The sequence below is a fragment of the Eucalyptus grandis genome, chromosome 4 (genome assembly GCF_016545825.1).
Source record: "Eucalyptus grandis isolate ANBG69807.140 chromosome 4, ASM1654582v1, whole genome shotgun sequence".
NCBI classification, from domain to species: Eukaryota; Viridiplantae; Streptophyta; class Magnoliopsida; order Myrtales; family Myrtaceae; genus Eucalyptus; species Eucalyptus grandis.
This window is the reverse complement of record NC_052615.1, coordinates 27,035,095-27,044,696: the sequence shown is the minus strand read 5'-3', so window position 1 is coordinate 27,044,696 and position 9,602 is coordinate 27,035,095. Positions and strand designations below refer to the sequence as shown.

Here is a 9,602-nt window from a genome sequence, read left to right as displayed (position 1 = left end):
TGAAAAAAAAGAAAAAAACCTAACGTAGGTATACATATTTATAAACATGTCCACCACCTGAATTTCACCGCCTTTGACTTCAATATACAAGAAGTAAAGTTGAACTTTTCCTCTTGTTTTCCATTTTCAATGTGAATGGGAGTTGCCGAAATTTTATCCAAGGCCAAGTCCAACTTCAGCATGCTAACCGACTTCATTTTGTCATTAAAAAAAAAAAAATCAGGTCTTAAATGTTGGGCCCACCACTTAACTTCATGCAAGCTGTTTTCATAAGAGTTGAAGTCGTTTGAGTGTGGGAACTCCAACACAATCCAATTCCCGCACTTTGTTAAAAATAAAACGTGAAAACAACAGAATTTTGCAATTTACGTCAACGCAAAATCACCAGAGAAATAAATGATAAATAATAAGAACACTAGAAATTTATGTGGTTCGGTTCGAATATCAGTACCTACATCCATGGGGAGAACCAGCAGCAAATAATCCACTATAATCGAAGAATCAGAGTTTATAATCACTCACATGCTCGAATATTTCCCATACCTAAATTTAACTCTAAACCCAAAGTGTTTATAAATAAACAACTTACTTGGACATAAATTCACAGCACAAAATTACTACGTATTCAAGCTTTAAACAAAACGCTCTACGTAAATCAAAATCAGAAACTCGAGCGTTCATATTTGGTCCGTGTACATACAGCTTCGCGTTCTCCTTTTCTTGATCGCGTAAGTGGCTCCTCTCTCAAGCGGCGTGTTCTCTGGACGTGCTGCACCTTCTTCTTCGTAGGCTTCACGTCACTTTCTCTCTTGTAGTGCCGCACGTCTCTTATATGTGTGTGCGCCCAAAGGTCAACAATTTGATCTTCCCACCACTTTATCTTCAACGTGGACAAGCTTTTGCAGAGAAAAGAAATTTTACTTTATCTTTTATCTCCCTTATATAGTGTGCCCCTTCTTTTTGTCTATCCTCCTTGTTTCGTAAATCTTCAAGGAGTCCAATGAAACTTCTTCATCCAATTTGAAATCTACTTTGAAAATTTTTATTAACAAATTCAATTTAATAAATTATTATCTGAATTCAAACTCGAGACATTAATTTAACACACTCTAACTGTCTATGCCACGTACAAGGACAAGTCCAAGTAAAATTTTCTTTAATCTAAACCAATTTTACTACTTCCAACAGGACGCTCCCTTTGAGGATGTGCCTATGGATGACTTCTTGATCATCCTTGGATCGAATTGCAGATACAAGTGCGAATGGAACGGGTGCCGTTTCGCGGAATCTTTGCTCATCATGAGGGATTGGCCATACGCTGTGCCAACACATGGGCGTAGGCCAAGAGATAATAGTGGCCCGAGTAAGAGTTCCAATCTCGTGATGCTGTCGGCACTTCAGCTCAGGCGTAGACTGAAGCGCTAGGAACCCACGTCTCTTGCTTTCTGACCGTTGAAGAGGATGTGGTCAAGACATTCCAAAAGAGATCAGCAGCATCCACGTGCTGCTCAAGATCAATCGTTCGGATGCGCCAAATGTGTACAAACTACTCCCGGTCGAGGCTGCATATACATGTCAAAGGGTTGGACTTTTTTAGTTCATACGCTTTAAGAGACGTACATGAGGTGCGTTTGGTTGGACTTTTGAGGAAAGTCTTTGGAAAAATACAAAGGACTTTGAGTTAAAGGGGTTTTCCAAAATGCAAATTGTGTTTGGTAAATTGTAGTTTGAAAGTCCATTATAAAATACCTTTGTATAAAATAGTGTTTGGAGAGATAAATTTACAAATGACTTTGGTGATTAATTAAAAAAGAAAAAAAAATATGAGGCACGGTGGGCGCTAGATCAAGCTCCTTCTTTCACCTCCTCGAAGAGTTGGAACACGACGCCGGTGAGCGGCCAGCTGTTCGACTCTTTGCTCGCGCCGACCACCAGGGAGCCTTCGTGCTCGCCGCTCGAGAACCGAAGCGCCGCCAGATTCGCCCCCATGGGGGAAGACGACAACAGCGAGGAGAGGCTGTCACCGGCGGGGCCGAAGAGCAAAAAAGTAGGGGTGGCGCGGAGGAGAATGGTCGGAGAATTGGAATGGGTTGAGAATCGGCAGCGAAGCTTTGAGGGGAGAGAAATGGAGAAGCGGAGGAGGAGCTTCGACCTCACACAAAGAGTAAGGTCATGCGACCTCCCGGCGACCAAATCTGGGTCACACCTGGGTCACCGTGAGGTTGTGCCTAGGTCTTCGCAAGGTCGTGCGGCCTAGACACCCACCGGAGGTCGCGTGACCCACCGGCAACAGTCGCCATGACTGTCACCGGCCTCTCGCTAGTCCGTCGTCCGCCCTTAGCAGCCTTGCACAATCTGAACGCTTGGACAAAGAAGATGAGCAGTAGAAAGTCTACGAAGAAGATGAACAGTAGAAGGGGGAAACAAATGCAAAGCCAAAGCTGAAAGCCCAAAGCACCCCAAGAGCTGCCTTGGGCTTTCAGCCTTCAAAAGGCTGGCTTTGAATCAATGGGGTTTCTAAAAATTTTGCCAAACACCTGATATTTGGCCAAAAGGCCTTTAGGTGTCTAAAGATACTTAGGAAAGCTGTTCCCAAACGTAGCCATGGTCCTTTGCACCCGTGTTCTTGGATTATAAAAAAAAAAATCAATATATTTCTGATTTGCACTAACTTTTTAATAAGTACAAACAAAATGCTTATAAGTCTATGTATAAATGACAAGCGAAAAACAGAAAAAAGAAAAATTCAAAGGACACTTTTCTTTTCTTGATAATTGAAAGGGCTGGGAGGAGCAACCAATTCGCTGGTGCCTCCTTTTGAGCATTATCAAAAGGGTCCCACACTGATTACGAAATGTTAGATCCACACCGCCGTGCCCACCGACATGCAAGCCGTTAGGACATATCTCCATACGAGTTGTGCCCCGACTAGGTAATGTAGTATGAGCCGTTTAGAATTTCAATCACAAAGTAAATTGCTCTCATGATGACGAGGAATATAAGTGACCTTTCATCACTAACATTTATCTTGAATTCATCCTTACCTACCCTTATTCTTCCTCCCTTCGTTTCCCCTTTTTTAACTATGGACTTACAGATACAGGTGAACTTATTGACTGGACGCTAAAATTAGGCCTTTAGATGCAACTATATGATGGAAACGGAGGCAGGTTTCTCGAGGTCAAGACCAAGGTTCTTTTGTCGGCCTAAGCATAGAGTTCTAGTATGAATATGGGATTTTATGCGTACCGACAAATCTGAGACAGGACAGAAATGACACTGATCGAGACTAACGGCATTATCATCAATTAATCATCGGTACATATCATTAAGCTCTTTTTTTCTGGCTACTCTAGAAAAATGTTCTGTTATCTGGTCTACATAGAATCACTTTATTCCTGATAATATCATGTCCCCTACCTTAAACAGATCGACACATAGTAATGCATATCCTAGACCTGATATATTGTCATCCAGAAGTTTTAAATAAATCCTAAGCCGAGTGTATCTTGAACATGTCCAAACAACATTCAGTCCTGAGTCCTCTGTTCCAGAACTTGTGGTAATATTCCTCGTAAGTGAAGCTCTTGTAAACTGCTGGATGTTCGTGGTCAATCAAGCCCTGAGCAGGTCGAATTAGGCCTTCTGGGGATGGGCAATAAAACGTTGGGATGGAGATTCTCTCAGTGTTACAGTTTACCACTGCTCTGTGAAGGACGCTCTTGTACTTGTCATTGCTAATGACCTGATTCAAGCAACAATCATGTCCAGTTCTTGGACTTGTTAGGAAAACAACTGATGAACTTGTGCAAAAAGATGGAATCAATCTTCATTGGTCAGAATAATTATGCCGATTTTGTTTCTTGTACTTAGCTAAAAGAGTCGCTACTTCCACTTTTAGTAGATTGTCGTACCAAATTCTCTTCCTCATTAGCTTAGAATCTCATACTTGGAGATGGTTTAAAAGAATGTAGCCAAAGTACCTGCATTTGATCTCCTATGTTGACAATGAAGGTGTTGGGGATGGGATTGACAGCAACCCATTTTCCATTTCTAAGGACTTGTAAACCAGGCACGTCGTCCTGAAGAAGGATGGTGATCAAATTTGGGTCAGTGTGGCCGGGCAACCCGTAAGTGAGCTCGGGCTGTGGGCATGGTGGATAGTAGTTCATAGCCATGTGCTGACCATGCTTGCCCAAGTTCTGGCTTATGTATTCCCTTTCAAGCCCCAAGCTTTCTGATATGGCTTCCAACAGTTTGAGCACCAGTTCTCTCACTCTTGTGCAATACTCACCCACCTCCTTCCTGCTTATCAAAAAAATTGAACCAGCAATGCAGTTAAGGCGTGCCCACTGATTATATCGGTCAAGACACTTGAAGTTCGGATCGGGAACTTTTAGGCGGGCTGTTTCGTACTTCCACGACATGGTAGTCATAAAAAATCAGTCGAAAGTACCACTCTCTTTTCATAATTCTGACTGGCCCACGCCTCGTTTGAATCAGTATTGTCTGTTGGTGAACGGTGTGCTCTACCCCTTATTTTCTTCGGTCTTACACTTTTTCTGTTGAGAGATTCTTGATGTTGCTCTCTTTTTTATCAGACTTTAGAAACTACAGCAAGCAAGCTTTTAACTTTCCAGACTTCACAGGAGAAAGCTTGTGAAATCCTCATGATCAACATGAATCTTCCAACGATTGAATATTACAAAGATCATGTGCGTCTACATATTTCCCTTTTTTCTATTTAGAAGGAAGCCCCATCTCATATGGTAATTATCTTCGGCCTATGAAATAGAACCTTTTGGATCAAATAAGATCCGATCCTAATAGAAATTGCTCACGTGTGATAATAGGAATAATCAAACTCATTGGGCATCTTATAAAGGCGCATAAGCTCATTCTCTAACCACTAAGCCATTCGAATCGAGAAGATATATTAAAAGAAGACATCACTAAATGCTGAACATTTGAGTCAAAATAAACAAATCACATGATGAGGATAAGCTTTGTTTTTTACCTGAATGATGGCGGATTGGTCGGCCACTCCTGCATGTACTCTTCGAGGGGGTAGCAATGGAGTCTCAAGAAGTCCCTCCAGTTAGACACCGTCTCTGTCTTGAGATTAAAGCTAGTCGAAAGCCTGGTCGATTTCGTCGGGTCATCGGAGTAATTCTTCAGCCTCTCGCTCTCCGGCAAGTGGAAAAATTCCTGGCTATGTTCATGATGGCCTGCACCTTCTCTTCCGGTATCCCGTGGTTCTTGATCTGCCAAAGAATATGTTGAGCAGAATCACATGAGACAGGGCAAAAACTCATCATGGGATGATCAGATATCAAGTCTTAAGTGACACCCTTTCGCTTACTTGGCATATTTAAGCCGACGCACAGAGTGATATACAAATGTCGCACCTGAAAGAAACCATCTTGTTGACATGCTCGACCAATCTGTCTTATGATATCATCACGGTTGGGACCAGAGAGGCCTTGGAGATCTACGAGAGGGATGGAGGAGGCATCTGAGGCCTCGACCTCTGTGAGGTTCGGCCGGTCAGCCTCGGACCGGATGTAATTGTCGGGCACGCGGTCGATGCCAGACGCGAGGTCCGTGAGCAAGACCTTTGCAGCAGCTGGAGCCATGTACCGCAGCACTGCAAATGTTGCTTGTTGGACACACAACAAATTTTGTATTTATAAAGAAATATATGATTGAAAAACTAAAAAAATAAAAATAAATACCTCTCTTCCCACGTGGTCAGTATATAAATTCTGACTGATTTCTTATTTTTTTTCCTTTTATCCCCGTTTTCGGTGCCGACCTGATATTTAATGTAAAAGTGGCATGGTTGCAGACATCTATGACTTGAGCTTATCATGATGGAGCTTGCCTGCCCCATTTAAATTGCTCAGTGTTTCATGTCAACACATCAACGTGCCAAGCATTATGCAAGAAATGCACAAGTTCGTTTTCGAACGCTTCTAATTTCGTGTTTAGGCCGTTCCTTACAATTTGAAAGAAGATCATCCTTTTTTTCTAATCTCTCATTTACACGTTTCCATCTAGAAAGGAAGAGAGCGATTACGTAAGTTAATCCGTCACCAGCCTTACCTCAGCCAAACTGGAATTAGTCTCGAGGCGGTTGCGCCTTGTTGATTTGAAAAGGATGCAAGAGAAACAAATTCGTACTTTTCTCGTTCTCACCAAATCGTCGACATAAAAAGCAGAATATGACGTCATCGTGTTGATGTGAGGCCGCAGGCGTCAGCATAGAATATGCTCTACAGCTGTTTAGCTGTATTAATCATGCCAACGAATACTTTGATTGCCATCGTGCTTACATGGGGACCACGTGGGGATGACGAGATGATGGGTGACGGACAGATGTTTCATTTATATAACGATGGAAATGTGGAAAGAGAAATGAGTGAAAAATGGGAACTTTGTCTGCCCTTTCGATGCTTACAGACGACATAAAAATTGACTCGACGTTGACGAGACAGATCAAAGATTTAAATATCTTCAGGTCGGCAAGGAATCCACTGGAGAAAGTGTCAAGTCTTTTTTTATCAGTCCATTTATCATGTGAAATGTGTACATAAAGGACCTCACTTGTCAGACTTTTCTCGCTTTTCCATTTGAAAGAAGATGGAAGGGAATAGTACGAGAGAAAGAATTGGAAATTTTATTGTATATTCAAGATATGTTTCAATGTACAATGTCCTATTCTTATAATACAAACGGGATGTATAATAAAAGCAAGTGAATATTTTACAATTTGGATCCGATTAGAAGTTATACTAATTTGATCTTTGAATGATGTGGAATCTTCTTGCGTATCTTCCAACACTCCCCCTCAAATTGGTGGCTTATAGAGCCGCGCATAATAAAATTTCTAGAATAAAAATTGATTTCTCAATTTCTATTCCCCTGAACAGTTTACGGCAAAGAAAAACCCGTTTGATAACAACTTAAAATTTCTATTTCAACATAAATATATTTGATAACAGAATAAAATTTTTATTTCTAAGAATAAAAATTGGATGGATAACAACATAGGAAATTCTCAAATACAAAATAATAGTTGAAATAATACTAATACATTACAAAAGTTGAAAATACAATTTCATGGAATTTCTGGTATATTATCATTCCATGCCATTTTATTGGCAATGGTTTTCTTAAGCGTATTTATTTGGTTTCCCCCCTCGGTCAACTGAACATTTGCAAGCTCATCTTGCATAGGTTCAGCCAAGTACATTTCTTATCCATCTTGTCTTGATCACGAATGTAATTATGAATGACACATCATGCAATTACGATACGTGCTTGTTTTCGAATTGCAAATGAGGGCACGTGTCTCAAAATGAAAAAAACAATTCTTCAATGCCCAAAATGATCTTTCAATGACATTCTTTAAAGAAGAATGCCTATAGTTGAACAATTCTCTTACAATTGTTGGCCGTCTCGCTCTACCCCTATACTCATTTAAATGATACCGGTCACCTTTAAAATGAGTTAAAAATCTCGGAGTTGCTACATAACCAGAATCCATGACATAGTATTTGCCTACAACAATGTATTCATACATTGGTTATAATTTGTAACTATAAATATGATCATAAAGAAAATTACTCCTTAAAGAACAAACAAATACCTAGTGGTAGCCGAGGAAATTCCAAGTGAGGAGTCTCCAAAGTGCTACCACAAGTACTCAACAATCGTTGGCAGAGCCTTCCCAACCAGCATATGCAAAAGTAAATTTCATATCAAATGAATAAACGCACATCACATTCTAAGTGGTGGTGCCTTTCCTACCTCTAAATGGGATTTGCTTCGACACAGGTACAAAAGCATGAATATGGGTGCCATCAGTAGTGCCTATACAGCCCTGTCATTTTATCAAAGACTAGTATTATACAAGATTATCAACAAAATAAAATTGATGGTGTAAAGGAATATATGAGAATTCTACCTTGAAGTAACGTTTATACTTAGGATCCATAAGAATCTTTTGTGGGACAACATCAAAGGAAAGTGGTATGATAATCTCTTTTGTCAATTTGAGAACAAAAATTCTATTTCTGAATGATGGAAAAAAGGAAATAATTTTTGTTTCTATTTCAAAAACAGAGAAGCTACAATTTCTAGCTTCTAATTTCTCCTCCAAATCAATTTCTGGAATAGAAATCTGTTTCAGAAATAGAGAAATCAAATTGCGTTACCAAATGGATTTATGTTCCAAACCTGTTCCAGGGAACAAAAAAATAGAGAAATCAAGAAACAGAAATTTTATCATGCGCAACTTAGATATCCAAGACGCCTAGCTTGCTTAGGAGATACGCGTGCTGACTTTGACATAAGGGTTTGGTGAAGATGTCCACCGGTTGCTCCTTTGTTCGAATCCCCCAGCATTTCAACTATCCCTTGTTGGATCTTTTCCCATGTGAAATGGTAGTCCACTTCTATGTGTTTCGTTCTTTCATGAACAATCGGGTTTGAGGCTAATTTGAGAGCCGCATCATTGTCACAAAACAATTTTGTTGGCCCTTGAACTTGTACTCCAAGGTCTCAAAGTAATCCACGTACCCACACTATCTCACACGTGGTCTTTGCCATGGCCCGGTATTCTACTTCTGCTAAGGATAATGAAACTGTGGGTTGCTTCTTTGTTTTCCATGAAAGTAAAGAATCCCCTAACTTGATACAGAAACCAGTTATGGACCTCCTGCTCATTGGACATGTTGCGTAAACCGCATCGCAATATGCTGTCATCCTCATATCACATTTCCTGGAGAGAAGAATCCCAAGTCCAGGACTTTTCTTCAAATACTTCACCACTTTGAGTGTAGCATTCATGTGTGATTGCTTTGGACTGTGCATGAACTGACTGAGAGTCTGTACAGCATAGGTAATGTCTAGCCTGGTCATAGTTAAATATATGAGCTTCCCAACAAGTTTCTGGTAACTCATTGGATCTCTTAGTATAGGATCAGCTTCTGGAGAGATTCCTGCGTCATAATCTGCTGTGGTTAGCTTGATATTTTGCTCAATTGGAATCACAGCTGGCTCACATCCTGACAATTCTGCTTTTGATATGATTTCTAGTGCAAATTTCCTCTAACTGAGGGATATTCCTTGGTCTGATCGAGCAATTTTTCTATTCCAAGAAAATATTTTGGCGACCATAGATCTTTAATATGAAAAGTGGAATGTAGGTACTGCTTGAAGCCTTTGATAGCCATCTCATCATTGCCCATAATCAATATATCATCTACATATATCATCAAGTATATAGATGACGTACCTTTGGTCCTTGTGAAAATAGCATAATCAAATTTGGATTGTTGAAAATCAGCAGCTATTAAGGACTCAGAAAATTTTGCGTACCATTGTCTAGATGCTTGTTTGAGCCCATACAGGGATTTGCGGAGACGACATACTTTATTCTTCCCATGTCTTCGTAAACCTTGTGGTATGTCTATATAAATCTCTTCATCTAGATCTCCATGGAGGAAGGCATTGTGAACATCCATCTGATGTAATGGACAATCCTGATAAGCTGCTACAAAGAGAAAAGATCGAACTGTCACATCTTTAGCTACGGG

The 9,602-nt window shown here is 40.3% G+C and overlaps 1 non-coding gene across 1 annotated transcript; it reads right to left on the bottom strand.

Moving 5' to 3' along the window:
* Positions 1-3,283: 3,283 nt before the first annotated feature.
* LOC104428851 lies at positions 3,284-5,643 on the bottom strand. The gene is made up of 4 exons (XR_005550408.1): positions 5,409-5,643; positions 5,018-5,264; positions 3,984-4,305; positions 3,284-3,745 (listed from the first exon to the last, which is right to left on the bottom strand). It is a non-coding gene; the product is annotated as a protein DMR6-LIKE OXYGENASE 2 (transcript).
* Positions 5,644-9,602: the final 3,959 nt, after the last annotated feature.